The sequence below is a fragment of the Eublepharis macularius genome, chromosome 8 (assembly GCF_028583425.1).
Source record: "Eublepharis macularius isolate TG4126 chromosome 8, MPM_Emac_v1.0, whole genome shotgun sequence".
Lineage (NCBI taxonomy): Eukaryota > Metazoa > Chordata > Lepidosauria > Squamata > Eublepharidae > Eublepharis > Eublepharis macularius.
In genome coordinates, this window is record NC_072797.1 from 111031439 (window position 1) to 111055435 (window position 23997).

At 40.7% G+C, this 23997-nt stretch overlaps 1 protein-coding gene across 1 annotated transcript in view; it reads right to left on the minus strand.

Moving 5' to 3' along the window:
* BNC2 (basonuclin 2) overlaps positions 1-23997 on the minus strand; it is a 488329-nt gene that overhangs the window by 44891 nt on the left and 419441 nt on the right. The window lies entirely within an intron of this gene.

A 23997-nucleotide genomic window follows, 5' to 3' on the forward strand; every position in this document is an offset into this window, starting at 1 on the left:
TGTGTAAGGAACACAAAATGGCCCATGTGCAATATGGAAATTCATGGCAAAGCTGAGCCTGGACCAAATGTCTGTTACTGGGAATTCCACTCTTGTACATAAATAGAGGTGATATGGAAGGTAACAACTGGGATGCTCATGGCTCCCCCAGAAAGGTCTTTTAGCTGGAAATGGCTGTCAAGATGCAGATCAAGTGCCTGAGTTTTGATTTCTGAAGATGACTTTTTTGGCTTCCAAAAGCAAAATTGAAACTAAAATTTTAATATTACAGATTATTCTTGGCAGTTTCAGAGAAAGAATGTGCCGTATTGTCTCAAACCCTGAAAGACGACCGCTAGGTGCTGAGGGATATTCTGACTTGTAAGCCCTGTGGTGCTGCACTCTGTAGTGCAAAAAACTTATTTTTGGAAGCTAAAGATGTATCTGAAGTTGAAGCCTCCTTGTCCTTGGACTTCCTGGAGAACTAAGCATTGACTACGTAGATCTTAATTGCAGCATAGGCGTTGCCATCTCTATGGTCAGAATCCGATGGTTTAGCTGCTGTGGCATTAATGGAGATTTCATTCTACACCCAGGAGAGACAAGAAAGGGAGTAGGGAGAATAGAGAATACATGGGCACTGCACTACTAAGTTCCAGTATGAAGAAAGTGAGCTAACTGGAAAGGGCTTCAGCCAAGCAATTCTGAGACAAAACACCTCAAAATGATGAAACCAGAACGGACCAAGTGGGAAAAAACTTACTGTGCCTTCCTACATATGAACAAAAGGTACGCACAAGCTATTGTACTGAGACACAAGCACTTTATCTTCTCCCGAAGTCCTCATACTTTCTACATTGAGACTGGCACGTAAGTACTCACAGGTGTGTGGCTACACGAAGGCTGATTCCGCACACGTTGGATAATGCACTTCCAATCCTCTTTAGAGATCATTTGGAACTAAATTTTTCGTGTGTGAAACAAAAAAATCCACTTCCAAACGATAGCTAAAGTGCATTGAAAGTGCATTATCCAACGTGTGCGGAATCTCCCAATGACAAGAGGAAAAGTTGAAGAACTTCTCCCAAAAGCTACTCTCTAGGCCTACAATCCATACTCAAGTTTTTGCAATTGCATTCAATATTCTCTTTGAAAAGTGTGTACGTACTGGCTTTGGCATATGGGTGGCAACAGATTACAGAGACAGATTTTTGCCTTTTGGATTCATTTGGGAGTAATGTATCATTGCAGGACATAGATATAACATGAAAACGAGGCTTCCATTTCTTGCATCTTCACGCTGTGTTTTTGATCGTTTACTCACAGGCACTCACAGAAAAATGCAACAAATCTTGCCCGGGCATGGGTGTGTGTGCACGCCAGAGATGAATGCATGATGCAGAAGGAGAGCAGCAGAGTAAAAAGATGTCCAAAAGAGAAAGAGAGAGAACGAATTTAGTGAAATATTAAAATTCTACGAATCTTGCATTGAGTTATGCCTCTGCACATATTACAGGCCTTGAAATGCAAACGAAAAGTGGGGGGAAAAATATGTTGTGGCATTCAAGGTAATAATAACTGTGCCTGCATGACTTAATACCCTCTTGTCCCAGCAGTCCTGACTTTGTAGGCAGCCCACTTCTCCACATTAACAGCAGTCATTTGGAGAGCAGCAAACGTGCCATTAGAAGCACTTTTACAAGTGTATATTCATCCACCAATTAGCTTAATGTGGCCGCTTTCTGCATATTTTCTATCCAGGCCTGCACAAATCTTATTAATATTTCCCCCTAGCGCTTTGACAGATTACCTTGTCATTATGCATCCTGCAGCCTTTTAAACAATATGGGTAAACTACTGTTTGCGAGGTTAATGACAATTATCCCCTAATTACTGCATAAGTCACTCAGTCCACTTTATCTCATAGGCAGGGTTTCTGCTCTGTGTATCTGCCATTGTGTCACCGTAAATGAATCTTGTACAGCTATGTTTATCTGTCGTTGACTTGTAAATTACACTGGCAGAAGAATGAACAAATTACGGGGTATCATCACTTAAACGCTGCTTCTGATTTTTTTAAAGGGAAAATGGCAATGCTTGGATTTTTTTTCCTAAGGCCTATAAACTAAAAAAAAACACACACAAAAACCAAAATCTCTTTCTAATGATTGTATATCAATTTCTGTATACTAATAGGGCAAGATTTGGTAGGAGGCTCCAGGAGTAGTCGAGGCATATAAGAGAAGGATTAAAAAGCTGTTGTAACAGTAATTCTATTATTAATTTCTGGCAGCTCTATTATATTTTAATGGACTGAATGGAGGCTCACATGGGGTTCCAGCACAGGAATGTTCAGTTTTCAGTGCCTGGGCTGTGCTCCAGAACATCTGAGGCAAGAAGTTAATGTATTTGCATGGATACCTTCTGGAAAACAGCAATCTGCCAGTCCCCCACTATGAGTTTTCTTGTATGTATGTTTTGCTCTAGTAATTGCCTGCAAAGGGCTGCTGTCGCACCATGACTGATGGTGGAGTGAGCCACTGATGCCAACAGACCTTGGTTTAGCTGCTAGATTGTCGACAGCTGAACAGATCTTATACAAGACGCACAGAGTTTACTGCAATCACTGAAGATTGATATAATGCCAGCAGGGGCTGGCAATGTTGGAACTCAAAGGAGCCAGAAAAATCATGGTCTCAAGATGGAACCTACCTAGGACTATGGTTGGTGTGAAGGCTGTAGAAGAGCCATCTTCAAGCACAGAGGAACTAGGAGCGAACAACATTCTTGCTCTTTTTACTTCAATTTTCAATCTAATTTTTCTCCTTTTGTTTTATATTTTGCTTTTATTGGAGCATTTTTTTTTCTTTTTGTGATTGAGATTGTTTTATGGCAAATTGTGTTCTGCTTCAGTAGCTTTAACTGTTTATGCATTTTAAAATAAACAAATAAATAAATAAAATATTGGTCCTTGCAAAAGGCAGGTGGCTCAGAATCTCTGGACTGACTGTGTTTATGTGACCCTAACTTTTTGCCCCAGCACGAGCAGCAGAAGAGCATCTTGCTGCAATTCAGGTTGCAGCTGCCAACTACTCCAGCCTGTAGCACTGGGGGTCAGCAACCTATGTCAGAATTCAAACTGTGCCAAAATTCAGAGCAAGATTTTCAAGAAGAGGCTGGATGAATATTTGTCAGAGATGCTCTAGGCTGATCCTGCACTGGGCAGGGGGTTGGACTAGATGGTCTGTATGGCCCCTTCCAACTCTATGATTCTATGATGATTCTATGATGGTGATTCTATGATGATTGACAAAGAGCGAATATAAGAATTATTATACGTTACTGATAATTGACATGATTAATAATCCATATAGTTTCCACAGCCCAAACACTGGTTTGTTGTGAGTCCTTTATTAGGAAGTTGCACACTCCAGATCTCACAATAAGTAATAAATATGCACAGGAGCACCCTGTATGGTTGTTTTACTGCATGGGCATATTTCTATGTATAGTTTACACTTGGATTACCAGGAATTGCTCAGTGCTATCATTTCCCTTTCTGTTGCCAAGAAGCCTGTTATTTTCATTAAAAAATTTCCCTTCACATACTTCACATTCTAGTACCCTACCTACTCTTCCAATATATCTTAACTTAATGATTTCATTTGAGTCCAGTTGCACCTTAACAACCAACAAAACTTTCTAGGTTATAAGCTTTTGTGAGTCAGAGTTCATTTTGTCTTTGGATGTGACACAGTGAGCTTTGACTATCAAAAACTTATATTTCGTTCTACTACTGACTAACTTTCGTTCTACTACTGACTAACTAAGCTACTCATCTGAAACTATCATAATGATTTCATTGCTGTTTTATAAGAGCAATATTGTGTTCTGTACCAGGCCACGTTTCCCTCTGAAGATATAGCTAGCAAGAGAAACAATAATTAAGCAACAGGCCCTTCCTTCACCTATGAATCAATGCAGTCAGAATATAGTGTTAAGGGGTTGCTTCTGGAATGGAATTAGGAGTTTCATATAGGGTTGAGCCTTCCCCTTACCTCTTCTTTTATAAAGAAAGAACTGTGTTGGTACACCTTACTAGGTTTGTTCTTACGCATGGATCTCAGCAAATTTAGTAAGATTCAACAACATAATGATTAAGTCATAAAAGAAAGTAACTTCTGAATAACCATGTTTAGGATTGCATTGTAAGAAAATCAGTTATCCAATGGGTGTTGAAAACAATGCTAATTGAGTTATTCAGGTCATACACTGCATTGATCCCCTGGTGGGAGTTGCTGCATCCTGATGCAACTGATGTTCACAAGTAGAGATGGGCACAAAAAGGGGAAAAAAACCAAACACGATGTTCGTTGTTTGTTGCCATCCACAAACAGTGATTTACAAATATCAATGAACATGATCTGTTCGCGAACATGTTCATAGCTGGATGTTCGCTGTGGCCAGAACGGCCCCCTTGGGACGTAGAGAGCCCATATTCGCAGGGAGTGTTCAGAAGGCTCTCCTCCAGCCATCATCCAAGTTTGGTCAAGAAACCTGACCTGAGCAGGCAGCAGGACAGGTAATAATAATAAAGAATAGCTTGGCCTCAGAGCCTGGCAGCAGCCCTGGAACCTGAGGGTGGGTAGAGCCCTACCCCACCACTCCCAGAAACCTGACCCGAGCAGGCTGCAGGAAAGGTAATAATAATAAAGAATAGCTTGGCCCCAGAGCCTGGCAGCAGCCCTGGAACCTGAGGGAGTAGAGCCCCACCCCACCACACACAGAAAAAATTCAAGCTCCAGTGCACTCTCCCTCTCTCTCTCAAATGCCAGCAACAGCTCTCTCCCACTCCACTGTCTGCTAAAACTGAAATCCAGAGCTGAGAGAACAGTGCCTTTTATAACCAGAGGTCCCATAGAGAAATACAGGAGGTCTGTGGTTGGCAGTCAGAACTGCCTAACACGGTTTGGAGGGATGAGATTGGTGTTCCCATGGCTACAGAAGACCTCCCCTCACCCCTGCTCTTTGCTCCCATGTAATAAAATGGAAGATCCACGCTTGGAAGAGAGACCTGCCTATCAAGATAAATTGGGCTTAGATTGGGGTTTCCAGGGCAACAGAAGGACTTCAGACAACGTTCAGACAGTCTCTGCCTATGTTGCCAAGGGAATTGATTGAAGGTGCCAGACTGTCTGGCTTTACAAACGGCTGACGAACGCCATGAACAGGGCTTGGAACGAACACATGTTCGTGGGGAATGGGGCCTCATGAACAGCTTGCTCACAAACAGCAGACTGGGCTGTTCATGGCTTTTTTTTTGTATTGCTGTTCGTGCCTATCTCTATTCACAAGTAAGCAAACAGTTTAACTATTCATGGTCTAGGATGTCCCAAATATTTTAAGATAGTGACAGCCTGAAAACAAAAGGCCTGGAACTGTAGCTGACTTGACAAGCATGGAGAGGTCCAGACTCTACTCTGGGCCAAATATTGGCATATTATGGAAACCCCTACTTGTCCACATCAAACCCTGACTACTGGCAGGGTTAAGTAGACAGCAGTCTAGTTAGATTCCTCTAAGGAAGAAAGGAAACTGCTGTCATCTTCAAGTACCATACACAGCCATGCTAATGCCATCTGGTTAACTGATAAGCACTAGAAAGCTCTCTGAGGAGGAAGCCATCTGAAGAAAGGTCTAAATGTGAAGTGGCTAATAAGAATGTGCTGAAACCCGCCATTCTTTGTTAAATCTCTTTTCAAGGAGATACAGTGCTAGGTGACAGGCTTACAGTCACAGAGATGACAGTCCTCTTCATGTATATAATGCAGGAGTCACCAGGAGCAAATCTTCTCCCTAACACCTCAAAATGATAATGTTGCCCTTTTCCTAAGAAGCAATCATTTCCTTTCAGTCTTTGGTTTCTCCAGTTGTTAGTCTCTATCGACGGGTACAAAGGGCAGTATTCTAGTTAATTGGATTAGTTTGGTCACATATTCAGCTTCGCCAGTTGGAAAACGGTATAGAAACAAAATCACAACAATGGACATTTCAATCAGGTCTGTTGCACAGTGTAGCAAAGACCAACTCACCCATCTTTACTTAGGAAGATTTGTATATGATTGGCTAGCAGTTATTGTTCTGCCCAGAGATCTCATCTGCCTCCTGGTTCCACTGTAGATCTTCGGTACTGCCAAGATTCTACTAAAAATTCAGATCTTCCTCTGAATGTATCACAAGGTATGACAGTGTTCCGCTCTGCTGCTTAAATAAAGCATTCTCATACACAACGTAAAGGCATATGTTCCTATAATACATAACGTTGCCTATGATACTGCGAGTAACTTATTGACACTTTAAAAGTTATGTTAAATTCTAACCCACAGCAAAGGATATAAAGGTGTGATATTAGAGGTGACTTTTAATCCCTAAGAATAACATTACTTTGTTTAAATCTTTGAAGTTCTGTGTGTTACAGTTAGGAAAGGTGAGGGGTTTTGTTTATTTGTTTTTATAACTGGGTATTAGGTTAGTGTAAGGATCATTAACTGCACAGCAAACATGTTTTAGCCTATGTTACAGTGGCATACACTTCTCTTAACTAATGTTATAACTATTTTTTTTAAAGAGAAGACAGGTAATCTGAGATGTTCAAAAACAACAATCCAGACTCGGATGCATGCATATATACAATACCTCTCTTCATGACTTCAGGATAGATGGGAAGAATAAACTGCAGCAAAATAGGGGGAGGGGGATTAAAATCTAAAATCTGTTAAAAAAAATTAAAAGCCAACAACCACAACAAGGACGACTGAAAAGCCTAAACATTTTTTAAGTCCTCACAGACTGGAACCATTGCTTTATTGAGTTTTGCATTTAATGGGGCATCCATTCAAGGCAAACGCAACATGGTATCCACTGGGAATGAGAAGAAAATGAAGCCACTGGAGTCCCTTTCCCACCTATGTTTATTGAAATAAAAATTATGCAAAGAAAGCAAGTGGTTAAAACATGCCTTTCAAGTAAGTAAAATGCAATAATTTGGAGAATGTATTTCTAAGCCACTAAACCTATCCGTTTTTAAAATTTGGAGTTTCTTTGGCCTTTGACTCTGACCTTTGCTAATAGCAGAGTAAAACCACATGACAAGGATAAGTGTTGTGTTGGACTAGCAGGCTTGGTCAGTCAAGTGAAAGTACTGATTAGCAAGAATGGCTACCAAGTGAACTATTCATCAAAGCAGGTGCAAAAAGGAATAGTTCCTGGTCATAGAGAAAGGATATCTATAAATGCATGGCAGAGTGTATTACAGTATACAAGTGATCCAAACAATGTTGGATTTTTGTTGAATAAATTCTGATGAACTTGGAACACTCAGCTAATTTTTGACTTTTCACTTTTTCTGAACCACTTCAAGGAAAAAATAAAACAAAACAATCAGCTGCTATAAATCCATACATTAAAAAACAGTTTAAAGCACAAGACAGTATATAGCAACTCACGGGAAGGGTTTGGCGGGGAAACAATGACTCCTTTCATACTTCCAAATTATGGTGGGGTTCAGAGGTCCCATGTTTGCTCCTTAGTCTGGGAAGGCAAAACTGAAAACAGTGGACTAGTGCATAAACTGCAGGAAAGGCTTGTGGTTCTGGTTGGGAGGTCCAAATGTTACCAGTCCACTGACCCAAAGGGAAACCTTTGGGAACCAAACTTGTAAAATAAGTCCTAAGAGAAAGAAGGCAACAAATGTTGGGTTCATTAGTGTATCCCTCTTTCTCTTGTTCATACAAGTCTCATTTCACCAGCTTCCTTCAATAACTCTCTAGAGAAAATAGACTCCTTGCACAGGTCTCATTAAGACCCACAGAAATGGTGCCTTTTATTTGGTTTTGCAAGGGATACTTTACATCTTAGGGCAAGTATGCTTCTTTGATCTATAGCAGATTCAAAAGCTGAGTGGCACTTTGCATGAACAGGCCCAGCAGGTGGTAAAGGTCGAGGTAAGCAGGAAAGTAATTTTAAATTCAAAATGTGTACGCTCTTAATAACAAGCCTGATGGTTCATAGCATTAGTTGCATGACAATATTCTGCTGTGCCAAGTTGACTTAGCGTGCTATTACAACATGCTACTGCCTTAAAAACATTTCACAATTACCCTGGCACTTAGGCTTAAATGACAGGTGACAGTAGTAAACGTATTTATCGATAAAAAGTGGGTGATAGGCTCCCAATTTTAAGATAAAAAGGTATCAAAGAAAAATGCACTGGACAAAGCAGGGCTTTCCGTCCTTCCCTTAATGCAGGTTTTCAATGTCACCAGGCTAATCTCTGCACTAGGAAGACCATAAAGATTGGGGCTATTCCTGAAGAACACCTGGAAGAGACATCACACCCATCAACCTTCTACTGGGAAGTGGCGTCATATCCTCCATGCCACTCTAGTATTTTTCCTACTCTCTATAGCAAAGATAACAGAGATTAGGGAAATTCCTAGTGTTACCCTGAAGTGATGTCATAGTCCTCTGAAATGGCACCCTCCTCAGGCACCACTACCAAAATCTCCTGGCATTTGCCAATGCAGTGCTGGCAACACTAAAGACAACAATTTACACAGCATTGAGGAGATTCACCCTGCACACCATTACTTAGTTCTCTTCAAAGGAAGACCCACAAGGAAAATAACCAGAGCTTCTTGTCAACCAGAAGCCAGTGTCGGGGCACTCTTAGTTGTTCTGGGGTCCCCCCCCCTTGCTGCCTTCCCTCTGGACAGAAATTGCTATCCAGCTCAGCTGCCTGAGACAGAGTAAGCTCCCAGGAATAGACTGGTGTGGAAAGAAAAAAGCAGACTCACAACAGTGGCCCTCTTTGTATGGTAGTGGCTGTTGCCAGCTGCTCTTCCTTGCCATGGCTGCGCCTCGAGGCAATGTAATGAAAGATGGAAAGATGGAGGCTGTAGCTACTGCCACAAAGGCAATGGCAGGGCCTGGTGGCAACAAATGATTAAAACAGGGTGAAATTAGCAGTCAAGCAAGCAAGCAAAGTTCCAGTCCCTGCCTCCAGCCCTTGCCATCTTATGCCTGCACAGCCAGCCATAGCCACCCACTTACAGGAGATTGTCTGAGGCACACTGGCCAACAACAAACAGAGGATGCAGGACAGTGAGGGAGACCAGTACAGGCCCTGAGGCAGCTAAGAATGCCCCAAATCAAAGTAGATCAGGCTCCTATGAAAACAATCAGGCGAGGCTTGGTACAGCTCAGGAAACAGCTAATGTTTGTAGTGAGATCCCACTTTCATATTGACCTTCTCCTCTGTCTTCTTCCTTCTCTTCAAGCTGAAATATAAACCCAAAGTAACTGCTATGTAGAGGTATGCCATCTCTAAGCCTGGAGATTCTATTTAGCCATTATGATTAACAAGCAGGAAACTCATAAGGACGTGCGGGGATATTCTGCCAGAGGCAGGGGTTCTTTAAGAGATTGAGAAGGTCGAGGAAACACCAAGAGAAAATACTCTTGCAAAATAAACATGAATTTAATTGCGGAAAAAGAAAACAATCCACAACACAGGGGAAGCAAAACAGCAAACCCACACTCACACCCACCCTTACCCCTGTGTTTATCAGGCACAGATTTCCCGGACCAGCAACAGCTGGCAATCTGTTTGGTCGTAGCCCTGGATCTACTCTGCACCTAGCAGCTCACTTAACCCTTCATTGGAAGGTTACAAGTGGAGGTAGTCCTGCAAGTACCTGCAGCTATGTAACCGAGGTGCCAACATGCTGGAAGCCAGAATAAGGATCACCTAACCCCACCATCTACCATCCTCCTCACGTATTCTTCCACATTGGCAATACTGGGCAACTCATTTCCTCCCCCACTTTTTCCTTTCCCTGAAAGTCCTCAGAGTCTGTCCCTTTTTCCTGCCTCCTTCCCTTCTTTCTACCCACCAGTCAACCTACCTTTATATCCCAATTCCCGAATTCAGATTTCCCTGGGCAACGTCTAGCTGAGTGGTGCAGTGTCAGCTGCCAGGCTAGGCCCAGTTGTACAGTGGGAAGCCTGCAAGGGGCACCTCTGTTTTCCCCCTCTCTACACTATTTCATCTTTCCATCTTCCTGGAAGCCAGAGAGATTGTGGACTGAAACTCTAACCACTACACAACACTGCCTTTATGTGGTGGCTGCTGTTGAACAGTAGCAAGCAGCCAGTTCTGGGTGAGTCAATGCAATTTGCATGGTATCAAGTTTCCTGGTGGCTGCTGCCAACCCTGGCCTTAGGGTTGCCAGGTCTGGGTTGGAAAATTCCTGGGATTTGGGGGCTGGAGCTATGGAATGGTGGAGTTTAGGAAGGGGAGGGACTTCAGTGGAGTATTATCCCATAGAGTCCAACCTCCAAAGCAGCCATTTTCTCCAGGGTAACTGAAGTCTGTGACCTGGAGAGCCGTTGTAATTCCAGGAGACCTCCAGCTACCACCTGCAGCCTGGCAACCCTACCTGGCCCTGATGATTCCTCCCTTAATGGCTAAAACAGCATTGGAAAGGGGCCCATTCTCCTGACAGAAACTAAGGGTTTCAACAGGCAATACTGTTGTGGTTGCCTAGCAACATCCACAGAGAGCATTTCTTTCTCAAAGTTTCAGGTGCTGCTTCTATTATTGGGGGTGGGGGGTGATAACTTCCCCACCGTATTTTTAAGATTTCAGTTTTTTTCTGCAAACCTGGGCTTTTTTCAAATTTGTAGAACAATCTGTCTTGTCTGTTCACGGCACCAATGTCTGGCCTTAAATATCCATAGATCTGGCCTCTCTGATGTCCAGCGGGGGACCTACAAGGACTTACTGGGACATCTCATTTTTTCTCTCCCCCACTAGACGCTCTTTCCCTCCCCTGAAAGCCCCCAAAGCATCTCCCATTTTACTTTACTTCTTCCCACCCATAAACTAACCTAGTTTTATCTTTCCCAATCTTTAGTTTTCCTTCCTTTACTCCCAGCTCCCCCGGCTGAGTTACACAGTGCTGGCCGCCAGGGCTAGCTGCTCAACAGGGAGCCAGCAAGGACTTACAGGGGGTACCTCATTTTCTCCTGTACCTCCCTCCATATACAATTTCCCCTTTTGCTTCTCCTGGCAGCCCCCATATTCTCATCTTTCTTTTCTTCTTTGTCTCCTTCCCATGCAACAATCCACCTAACCTCTCAATCTTCAGCTATAGTTATTATTTATCTGCTTCATTTATACCTTGCCGTTCCCTCCAATAGCAACCCAAAGTGGCGTACATCATTCCTATCCCCTCCATTTTATCCTTACAACAATCCTGTGAGGTAGAATAGGCTGGAAGTGTATGACTGGTTCATGGTCACTCAGTGAGCTTTTACAGCAGAGTGGGGATTCAAATCTGGGTGTCCCAGATTCCAGTCTGAAACGACACCATGCTGGCTTCTGTGGGGTGGTTGCTGTTGAACAGTACCAAACAGCTAGTCCTGGGTGAGTCATGGAAGTCATATGGTATTAAGGTTCCCAGTGACTGCTGGTGGACCTAGGCCCAATGAGTCCTCCCTCAAAGGCCAAAAAACCTAAGACTTTTCTCTGGTTTGTAGAAATATCTGTTCTGAATATTCAAGGCTCTAATCTCTGGGTTAGATATCCATAGATTTGGCCATGTTGAGAACTGGTGGTGGTGAGGAGTGCCCTTAAGTCATCATAGCCCTGGTGGGGTTTTCATGGCAAGACACTTACAGAGGTGGTTTGCCACTGCCTGCCTCTACAATCCTAGTCTTCATTGTCAGTCTCCCATCCAATTACTAACCAAGGCTGACCCTGCTTAACTTCTGAGATCTGACGCGACCAGGCTCACCTGGGCTATCCAGGTCAGGGCATGGTGAGAATTAGAGAGACTGATTTTCCTTTGAAAGCTGCTCAAGCTAGTGGCTGTACTTGCTTCTGTCTGAACCTACTGCTCACCAACATCACTGGGTATCCCCAGTCCTTGTTTGCTGGGAAAGAGAGAAAAAAAAATTCTATAAATCATCTAAAATTTTGCAAATCTCTAAAATGTCCCCTCCTTAGCGACCTTTTTCAAAACTTCACAGCCCTAAATTCTTTCTTCTTCTTTGTAGGGAAGGTGTTCCACCTCCTTAATCATTTTGGATGTCCTTTACAGCATATTTTCCAGAACTACTACATCCTTTTTGAGATGAGGCAACCAGAACATACACAGTATTCCAAGTGAAGTCACATGATAGATACTGTTCATGTTAATTTCCATCACTTTCTGAATGTAATTTCTAGCACAGAATACTTCCTTTTCAAGTTGACAGCTATTCACTACTACCCCAAGATCTCTTTCCTGCTCCATCACTATCAGTGTAGGCCCCACAAAAGTTATATTAAAGTTTTCCCAAAGTGGCACTGCATCACCTTTTCTCCAAAGAACTTCAGGGTTTTATATAAGGTAATCCTGTTTTAGCCTTAATACACTAAAGTCCATCTAGTCTAACATTCTACTTTCTACACGTGCCACCAGAAATTTCTGGATCTTCAAAGAAACACTAGTTATATCAGACCTTCACTAGCACATCTGATCCACTATCTGCTGCACCAACATGTCAGTTTCTAGATTAGAAGTGGTATAGCTCATTCTCCATACACTGGCATTGTTTGACCCAATGATAACACTGTCTCAGCAGCCATCACTCATGCATCTGATGGAATCTCCTAGCCCCCAACTGGATCGTCTGTGATATATGATCTAGGGAAAGTAGAAGTGGGACCAGGGACAGCCCTTTCTGTGAGATCTAGGGATTAAATTAGGGTGGCCTGAAAATCTTTGCAGTCTTGCACCTGAGCTTTCTTTCATTCAGGGCTTTTTTTTTAAAGTGGTAAGTGGGAGCGGATTGATTCTGTCTTACTGGGCTAACTTTAGGTTCTGGCTTTGGCTTCAGCTATACAAACCAGTTACAGCTTAAAAAGCTGGTTTAGGGCTGGGCTCTTAAAGCCAAGTGCTGTGCTGACTCGACTTCTGAAATTAGCATCAGTATGTCTTGTTATTTATTTTCCTGCTTCTGTTCAATGCCTGGTGGGTGCCAAGTCTTGTAATAGGCAAGCACTGCACACAAATCAGTAGGCTTGCTTCAAATGAGTAAAAAAATGCACTTGTTTGAATAATACTGCTTTTGATAAATGTGTTTTTTCTCCTAACGTTATACTATAAAATATTGTAAAACCAAGCTTACACTTGCAGAGTTGCCCAAGTATATGCTGGGAATTTCCCATATTAAGATCAGCATTTTTAGCATACAGCAATTTCAAATTGTAAGTTTTGCATGGAATACATTTTAAGGGAAAGACTGCCTGGAGGTACACTGGTTTGGGAGCCCATGGAATGAAGGTTCAGAAGTCATGTAGCAATATTCTTTAAGTAGTAATGTTTCCAAATTACATGTGTCTTAAGATGAAGGCATACTTATCTGAATATCCTAAAGATAATATGAACACTCTTCTCAAGAAGTATAGGAGAAGGAAGAATGTAAGAAGAACACAATGGTCCTATAAGTGGAACACGTGTAAGGCATGTAAATAGGCATACAGAACAGCTTATTAATAAGAAACATAGAAGAATGAAGTATGCTACTTAGGATGAAACAAATGTGTATTTGTTCTAGCCATAAAACTAGAGTTGCCAGCCTCCAGATGGTAGCTGAAGATCTCCCAGAATTACAACTGATCTCCAGGCAACAGAGATCAGTTCCCCTGGAGACAATGGCTGCTTTGAAGGGTGAACTCTATGGAATTATACCCCACTGAGGCCCCTCCCCTCCACAAACACTGCCCGCTCCAGGCTCCACCCCCAAAATCTCCAGGAATTTCCCAACATGGACCTGGCAACCCTACATAAAACACTGAGTTACAGAAAGATTTTCTTATTTCTCTAATACTATACACATTATGTAGGAAAAAAATTCAATGGAATCAATGGAATTCACTGCCCCCAAAATGTGTTTATTAGGCCTGCAATGTTACTTTAATAGCTGCCCAATCCATTCAAATTAGATCAGCAGCAAATTGGCTCTTTGCCTTAAATGAATGAGGCAAAATAATGATTCTGTGATGTAGATTTGGTTTTTTTCTATTGTCTTTTGATTTTTACTATTCTGGCTTTTCCTAGGATTAGAATGGAACTAGGGAAGTTATTTCAAAGCATGTGGTAAGAAAGAGAGTAAGTATTGATACTTAGTATAAAGTGTGTGTGTTGGTGGACAGCAAGGTAATTGTACTGTGCCAGAAAATAAAAAAAACATCTACACAAGTATTCCTTTGAACAGTCTGACTGTGAAGTGAACAAAATGACTTATTTTCATTACATTTTGGCCAAAAGCAGGAAATCGCAGTTCACCATCAAGCAATTTCAAAAGTATCTCTTTAAAACTGTGTCCGGTACAAGACTAGAATTCAGGATGTCAAACATCCTTGGGCCAAAATCAGCTGATAAAGCACTTTACCACTGTGTTTCAATTTTAAAAAATCAATACAAGACAGGCTTACAAACCTCCTGATTTTTATTTTATAGCTAAAAAGCCGAAGTGACTAAGACTGCGATCCTATGCACACTTACTTTCTTGGGAAGTAGTTTGTGGTAATGCCTGAAACAGCTGTGTCAAGAATCAGTATTGTGTGATTGTTTCACTTTCAATTTATTTGCAGCAAATTGTTAGGAAGCAAAGCATGCCTTTCCTATCCATCAATGCAGACCTAAACCGAGTTACACCCTTTTTAGTCCACCGAAGTGAATGAACTTAGAGGGAAATAAATCTGTTAAGGATTGCACTATAATTTGTAAAAATTAAAAAATACATCCAGACAATTCTAAAGTGATCATATAATTTTTAATCATATATATAAAACATTACACCATACTAAGCCCACTAATTTCAATGGACTAAGAAAGGTGTAACTGTTCTTAGGACTGCACTGATAAAGATGGTGGCTGGAGAAAATGGTTGCTTTGGAGGGTGGACTCCATGGCATTATACCCACCCTCTCCAGGCATCACCCCCCAAATCTCCAAGAATTTCTGAACACAGCTGGCAACCGTACCCAACCCGCTGACTATCACTACTCTAGCATGATCAAGGAACAGAACACAGGATGGGACTGTATAGGTAGGGTGTTTGATTCTCAGTAACTGAGATTGCCAGAAATATATTTAGGCCCAACACCAATGGTTTTGTCAATAGTTAATTTTCATCCATATAAGTCACCGGTTGCTCCTCTCTCTTTGGTGGGGGGGGCAGAGAAAAGCAGTGAACTTAGGGACAGTGTCATGGTGGGTGTCTGTGCTCACTAAACCAGACAAACCATCCATATACATTCTGCCCACCATAATGGCAAGAATTTTGAATTTAAATTCTACTTTTTATTCCGCCCCTGTTACAAGAGGTTCAAAGTGACTATTTCGTTCTATAATAACCCCATAAAATAAATTAGATTAATAGATAAATTAATTGTCTGAAGCCCCCAAAAGAGATTTGCAGCTAAGCAGGACAATTTCATTCTTGGATTAAGTATCAAACTTTAGCTCTTGATCAAACTTATGGTAATCCAGGGATGAACCAGCGGCAAGTGCAAGTGGTGCGTGTGGCAGTGTGCACATCAGAAACAACTCAAGAGCAAGCTTAACAGCTGCATAAAGACAAGATCTAAATATATTTATATAAAATTACACTGATAACTGATTGAACATCACTAACAGTGCAATCCTAAATAGAGTTATACCCTTCTAAATTTATTAACGTCAATGGCACTAACTCTCTTTACGACTGCACAGCAAATATAGTGTCCACATACCTGGGTGGGGGGGAGAGATGATACATGTGTACCAGGAGAAAAGTTTCTGCTCTCTTAGAAAGGTATTTTGATGTCACTGTAAAAGGAGGCATGATTTTAATATAATGCACACCTGCATGAAGTTGGGTAATTTTTTAATAAATAGAAAATAAAAAGTCCAATAAGTTATTAAATCATGTTAAAACAGAAACCCTACTGTTGCTATGAAACCAATGTCTAGGTTTGTTTATGATATGTTTTAGTCCTACTACACTGTAATTAATTCAAGTTGGTGAAATTAAATAGTCAAGATGACCTGATACCTGGTGGTCTTAATCAATGCAAGATGAAGACAAGGGACCACACCTTAGAAAAACCCATTAATCAAAACAAATTACAGGATAGGCAGAACATCAAAGCCTGAGTGCACAGATACATACAAACACAGCAGCAATGATGTAGCAGGTGGCTTCAGCAATGGTAGCAGGGACAGAAGAAACTATAAATCAAGAAAGGGAGTGATTCCCCCTCTTCATCAGCCCGACTATAGCTCCGTGGCATCTGAAGAAATGACATCACGGAATGCTGATTACTCATGAGTTGAGTGGTGGAAGAATTGTTCCCCCAGCTGCCAAGTTTATGCAATACTGGGCGGGAGCCATATTAAAGAGGTTTACTCAGAACTACGTCTCATTTTATTCAATGGGAAAGTATTTCAGCTACTATCAACTACGTCTCTCTTCCTATCCTAGATACAGTAATGTTCACAAATGAACTCGCTGCCATAATAAGTTATCTACTGAATCCACAGGACTATAATGAGAATCATCTTTTTTCTCACCTGGAGCTCTTAACCTGTTCACTATGATCACATCCGCTTTTTGCTTACAAATTTGTGTCAATCTGTCGGATGCATTTGAACTTTTTCTTGCTTCCTGTTCAAAAGAGAGGATCAAGGCCTAAAAAAAAAGCATCGGGGGAATATAGAAACAAAAATACAAGGTTTAAAGAAAGGAGAAGCCCTGTGTAATATTCCTTGAGGAGCTGCTATAGCAAGTAGGAGCTGGAAAATGCAACAGATAAAACGGGGGAAATATGGGAAATGCTTTAAAAAGGCAAGGGAGAAATCGCACGCTCTCCCACCCATTTCTTTCTTCTCATCCACTTTTCCAATCATTAGCAGTGAGAAATGTGGCTTTGGGTAAACGATTAAGTGTGTTCAATTCTCTCACCCAGTTGTGCTAATTGTGGCATAAAAAAAGCCGACCAAGTAAGAACGCCACTCACTTTAAAGCACTTTGTATTACTATTGGGCAATGAGGGAAGATTCCTCTAAGACTAAAGTTCCCTTTCACAGCTGTGATGATGTCATCAAACCACAAACACCCGGTACTGTAATCTTAGCTAAACCAATGGATTGCACACACATTAGCCAATATTTTAATTCCTTAGAAAGCTAGAGTCAGATATTCACAAGTTCATCAGGATTTAGTTAGCTCAGGGTCTCTAGCAAACAGTAAAAGAAGTAAGATATATACAAGTATGAATGTTCATGTGCCATTAAGTTTAATACAACCAGCACAACCCAGGACAAGTTAGGTAATGCTAAAGGCAGGTTTATTGGGGAAATTCCTAGAGCATCACTCAGAAGTGCCTTTTCCCCGAAACTCTACCCTTCCCAGATACGCTACCCCAACATGTCTTGGCAGAGGCTGGCACTAGGCTGGCACCCCTAATTCTACCTTCTTTTCTGTGGCATGTTGTAGACTAGGCCTGAGTTGCACCTAAGAGCATTTCTTCAAATGACACTAGAAACATTTTTGAATCCAGTTTATCACTGCTGAAAATTCTTAATCTGATAAAGAAAGTAGAAGAGACGCACATTAAACTGAAGATATGTTCCTATATTTATTACTTTTAAGTTTGGTGTGAGAGCCAGTTTGGTGCAGTAGTTAAGAGCGGAAGGACTCTAACCTGGAGAATGGGGTTTGATTCCCCACTCCTCCACTTGAAGCCAGCTGGGTGACCTTAGGTTAAATCAAATCAAACGAGTTTATTGTCTATAGCCATAGGCCATCACAATTCACCAAACATTGACTAATAAACAATTAAATCCATTATCACAGTTTGTATAGGTTACTAAAATTAATTAAAACAATACAGTATGCCAAACTATCCCAGGAGTCACGAAACAGCCTCATTCAGTACCATCTTAGATCTTATCTTTTTGGCTGCGAGTGCAAACTGACTCTATAGGACACATGATTATCAGTGTCAGATAACAAAAACACAATCTTCTCGACTGACCTTGGGTCAGTCACAGCTTCTAGGAGCTCTCTTAGCCCCACCCACCTCACAGGGGTGATTGTTGTGGGGATAATAACAACACACTTTGTAAACCTCTCTGAGTGGGTGTTAAGTTGTCCTGAAGGGCGGTATATACATTGAATGTTGTTGTTGTTATGTGATTCACAAATATGGGGAATCAGATAAACTGACTCTGGAATGTCCTGAATAAACACACAGCAGCCCATACACACAATCTAGATATATGTATAAAAACATTTTAAAAGGTGGCAATTAAAGTTTGTAAGCAAATATATGTTTGTTGTTATGTGCTATTCAGAAACCTAATGCCTTCCAGCAACTAATTCTGATAACCATTTCCCCCTTCTTAAAGTGAAATCCTAAGCAGAGTTACTCTAGTCAATGGGCTTAGACTGGAGTAACTCTGTTTAGGATTTCACCGTCTGAATGGAACCCAGGATAAATATACATTGAACATGTTATGGTGGTATTAATTCATATGAATTTTAGAAGAACCACCCACAAAGAGAACCAGAAGAATCCTATACTTCCTTACAAGGTATCCTGAAAAAAACTATGTGGATTTTTTTTTGAAACTTTACCAACATATGATCCTTCAAGATTCCGAAATGTCTCTTCCAGCGGAGGAAAAAGCTCTTCATTTGTATCTTTTCTTAGGACATAATATACTGCCATTATTTATTTAATTATAAATGATATGTAGCTCACATGATCTATACAGAGATGAACAAAACAGAGGCATATCTCACCATTTTAAATTACAGAAAACTTCTCTAAATTGTTGCTACCTAAATACTACAGGCAAGCATTCTTTTTCTTTCCTAAATACCCTTTTCCCATTCTATTTATGTTATTTGCATTTATGTTATTTGCATCCAGAAATACATTTGAACTATGACAATGAGCTCTCTTCAGAAACCCTTGCTTTCAAAAACTCATAATTAAAAACTATAACCCGGATCGATCTATTGGCATACGCATGTGTTTGCATATGCCTTTGCACACAGCTATGAAAATATACTTTTCAAAAAGCATGTTAAAGATCAGTGACATAAAGCTAAACAGGAGTGTGTAAGTGTGTCCTTTAATCTCAAGGTGTAACTTCTTGTCAGGAATGCAGATGCTGGTGGTGACATTTCTTCTCACCTGGGACTGAGCGCTCCACTGATTCAATAAGGCTACAAAAGTGCAACAGCCTTTGATGTCAGTTACATGGTTTTTACATACCTACCATGTCAGTTGTTCTCAGCCTCTCTGGGAATTTATTCAGATGTAAGTGAATTCAGCCCATAACAATGTCTTCTATCTGCCACAAAGCTGGAAATACGCTCCTTTATCATGAATCTTCCCAGAACGTGATTGTTGGTGTTTTACATGATTTTATTTATAAAATCCAAGCAAGGTTTTTCCTACATTTTCTTGTTCTCATCTTATGATGGAATGGGTTATTTTGATTCTTTTTCCTACATACAACAGGGACTAAAACAATAACTGCCGAAAAATTATATAGTACAGAGGGAGATATTATGTTTTAAGTTTGCTTTATGATTATGATTTATGTCCTAAAAATCTGATAGATCAATAAATCAATAGATAGCCAGGATCCGATGATCTACTTCCCAATGGATTTTAATTTTTCCCCCTCTTCACAGCACGCAAAACTAGTTTAAAATTGAGAATCCTTCTGGACATGAACATTTTGGCACACATAAATGGAACGTACCCTGTTTCTGTATGCTTGTGTGCAAAGCTCATACCTGCTGGTGACAACATTTAAACTGATTGCGAATAATTCGGGTAAAATCAGTTTTAATAACCAACTGCATCTCAAGGCATGTTGCATTTATGAGACCTTGAAAAATATGTTCTATTTTAATGAAAAAAATAAAACTGCTCTAAAATCCTCTTATAACTTCTTATGGACTAGCTGGACTGGTGTTTTTTTTTTTTTTTTTTACAAAGAATTACCCAAACATGTTGTCTTTATTTTTTTTAAAAAAATCTACAGATTAATCTTGAAAACAGCACTCATCCTTAGCCTAAAAACATGGTAAGAAGCATGAGAACAGAGACACAGTTCATTATTCAAAGGCTCACAGATATAAACAAGTATATAAAAAATATACCCCTTGTGTCAAAGGTTTATTTGCTGTCAAAGGGGATACTTGAGTGTGTGATATACAAGGCTAATTGCCCAAAGGTAACCTACAGAGTTGCTGACCCATGTGCTTGCTTTGAGGGAAACACAACCAAAGTAACCCACCTCCTTAATGTAAATTTCAATGCACATGGCTAAACAAGCCTGCATGCTTCCCGGGAGCATAACCAACTAATGAGAATGCCTGGCAACTATATACCAGGTGTGGCTTTCCTACAGCAATATGCTACCCTGATTCTTGCTCTTTCGAGTGTTGTGTTTCCAACCTCTCTATATCCAAGCAATATATTTTGCAAAAGGCATAAAAAATGAAAGCAACAACTTTTTAAAACAAAGCCAGTGCACAGGCACAAACATTATTATGAAGTAGAATCAGCAGTTTCAGTGGTAAATAATATGCCGATCCATGTGTAAAACTGATAGTACAGTTCTGTTATAGGTTATAAACTGGATAGCCAAATATTTTGCAGCTGAAAGTTAAAAAAAACCAGAATTCAGAGCACATCTGCACAGTTTGTTTATTCTGAACCAGACATGGTCCAAAAGGGCATCCTCAGAAAATATACCTAGCTGTACATTTCTAAGGGCTGGTTTCCCCACAGCTGGCCAGCCCACAAGGGTAGGTAACGCTCCTAGTATACAATCAAAACACTAGCACCATTTTAGAGAATCTTTTCAGGTCATTAATCATCATAGGTGCAGTTGTGGAGTACACCCTACAGCTGCACAGCATGATGTTCAGCAAATGAAATACACCCTCTCCCCACAACACAACAGTATGGACAGAATATATGAATGTATGAAATTACTATCTTTCAAAATAATACAAAACAGGCACCATCCAATGAAAATGACCGACAGTTCAGTCAAAAAAAGGAAGTATTTTTCATGCAATGCAAACCCAATTTATGAAATTCATTGCCACAAAATGACATACTTGCTCAGATGGGTGAAAGGACACATAATTCCTGACAGTTAAGTCTATTGATGGAAACTAGCCACAATAGTTTAAAATTGAACTGTGTGTTTATACACAGTAAACCTCTAATGATCAGATTCAGGGGACAACTGGGGATGCTTCTCCACATTATGGTCTCTATACGAATTTCCCAAGGCATTTGCACTGGAGGCCCAGTTCTGCACTGGATAGACTTCTAGTCAGACCTACACTGAACAGAGAAAGTACAAGAGCCATTTCATCAAATGGTGAGTACCTGATGCAAAAAACTGTCAACTTAGTAGACAGCTCTCTTTAAGTATGGCATTCTGGGCAGTTAGTAATCCTACATTCAGGTAAAGCCAAATGAGGCCGAACTATCAAAAAGACTTTCTTTTTTAATGACAGATGTTAGTACAGGATGCCACACTAACTTTAGTTTAAACATGGGGTATGTGTGTGCATGAAAACAGTTATTTCAAGATGCACAATACGTTGCTATGGAGCTTGCTAGTGAAGAAAATAAGCTAATGGCCTCTCTGCTTAATGTGATTAGAGCCACTATTGACATAATGCCAGGAAGACACAAAACCATTAGCATTACGCTACAACTCACTCCAGCTTCTGTTCAGATTTACCATTTGATCCACAATTTTGATTTCCCTTCATCCTATTCAGACTGGAGTAGCATTTTGCAAAACGTGTAATTAAAAGCTGCTGTTATTCTCTCTACTTCACAAATTAAAAACACAGCAAGCGTTTGTAGATCTAATCCTCTAGAAATTAGTAAATCAAATATTGTACTTTAATCCTGGTTTCTCTGTGTCATTCAAGCTAAAATACTGGCGAGACTGTGCCATGCGACAGAACACTGAATCCCAGAGGAAAAGACAGAAGTGTTCCCAGCACCTGTACTGTTATACAAGGAGAAATGCAGAGCACATGATGATACTGAGAGCATGAAGGCAGCCTGAAGTTACTTTGGGAACTATTTCTTTAAAATAAATTCCATAGTATTTCTTCACGTTGACAAGAATACCAGAATAACAATATAAGAAGAAGATTAAAAATGCAAGAAGATCCGGATTAGATTAGACCAAAGGCCTGTCTGGAGTACTGTGTTCAGTTTTGGGCACCAGAGTTTAAAAAGGATGTGGACAACTGGAAAGTGTCCAAATGAGGGCAACAAAGATAGTGAGAGGTCTGGAGACCAAGTCCTATGAGGAAAGGCTGAAGGGGCTGGGTATGTTCAACCTGGATAGTTAGTAATCCTACATTCAGGTTGAGATGATTGAGGGGGCGGGGCTGTGCAACATATCCTCTTCGCTGTCCTCATTACTCCTCTCTGCGTTTCTACCTGATCCACCCCCTTCTGCTTTCTGCAAAGACCATGATAGCTAATGAAACTAATTTCTTGCTATCTGACAAGTCCCCCGAAACCTGTTGCCGCACATGTATGTAAGCTAAGAGCACGAGTTTATAATTCCTAGTGTTTATTGTACATTTTCCTTCTTACATAGTGTGATATTACTGTGGGGTCTGACCAGTGGGGATCCCTCATTTTCTGTCCTATTGTAGTTATTTATTTAACTATTTATTTTCTTCTTTTTCTTTTATTGTATGCCAATAAAGGTAACTGAATGAATTGATTGATTGAGAGGTGATATGATAGCCCTTTTCAAGTCTTTGAAGGACTGTCACATAAAGGATTATGGGTGTCAATTGTGCATGACTTTCCATAAATAGAATCCATTTGCTCACAAAGCCAAGGGATTACGGCTGCCAGCCCCCAGCAGTGTGGGGAATTTCCTGCTCCCAGCCCCACCTCTCACCACCACTGGCTGGTGGGGGAAAAGGCACAGGGAACGGGCCCAGGAGCTCCGGGGCGCACAAGTGCCACATGCTCATACAAGGTAGGGACTCCAAGAGTACACCTCCCCACAACCCTCCTATCCAGCCTGGGGGATCTGGCAACCCTACAAGGGATGTATATGCTGACTAAGATACTGGAGACCAGATCCATTCTTTTTATTTCTGAATAAAGAAAATATTGATACTTTTAAAATAGAAAACCGAGAGAAATATATGTTGACCATATCTCTTGTGAATTCTTTTACTTTTATCAATTATTGTCATCAATTGGATTTGGATTTTATAAGAATGTAGATTAAAATAATAACAACAACAACAACAACAACAACATTTGATTTATATACTGCCCTTCAGGACAACTTAATGCCCACTCAGAGTGGTTTACAAAGTATGTCATTGTTATCCCCACAACAAAACACCCTGTGAGGTGGGTGGGGCTGAGAGAGCTCTGAGAGAGCTGTGACTGACCCAAGGTCACCCAGCTGGCTTCAAGTGGAGGAGTGGGGAATCAAACCCGGCTCTCCAGATTAGAGTCCCACGCTCTTAACCACTACACCAAACTGGCTCTCTGGTTTCAAAGCCTAATCAAATGTATCATTGTTATTCATGCGTCCCCCAAGGTCCCTCCTATTGCATATGTGGTGGTTCCTCCACATATACATGCACTTCATGTCAAAGTAAAGTATGAGAAACTTGAAAAAGCAAGAGCTTTGGACCATGCTTTGTGAACACTGCAAAAGCTATAACTTACCGCGGGAAGTCTACATTATTTAGCCTGGTTTTCTGCTTATTCACAATGTAGAGAGTATTCATACTTTTGAATATTTTAAAAGTTCCTGCACATAAAAAAACCCCCCAAACTAATATTTCAGGGAGAAGTCTAGACTGACATACTAG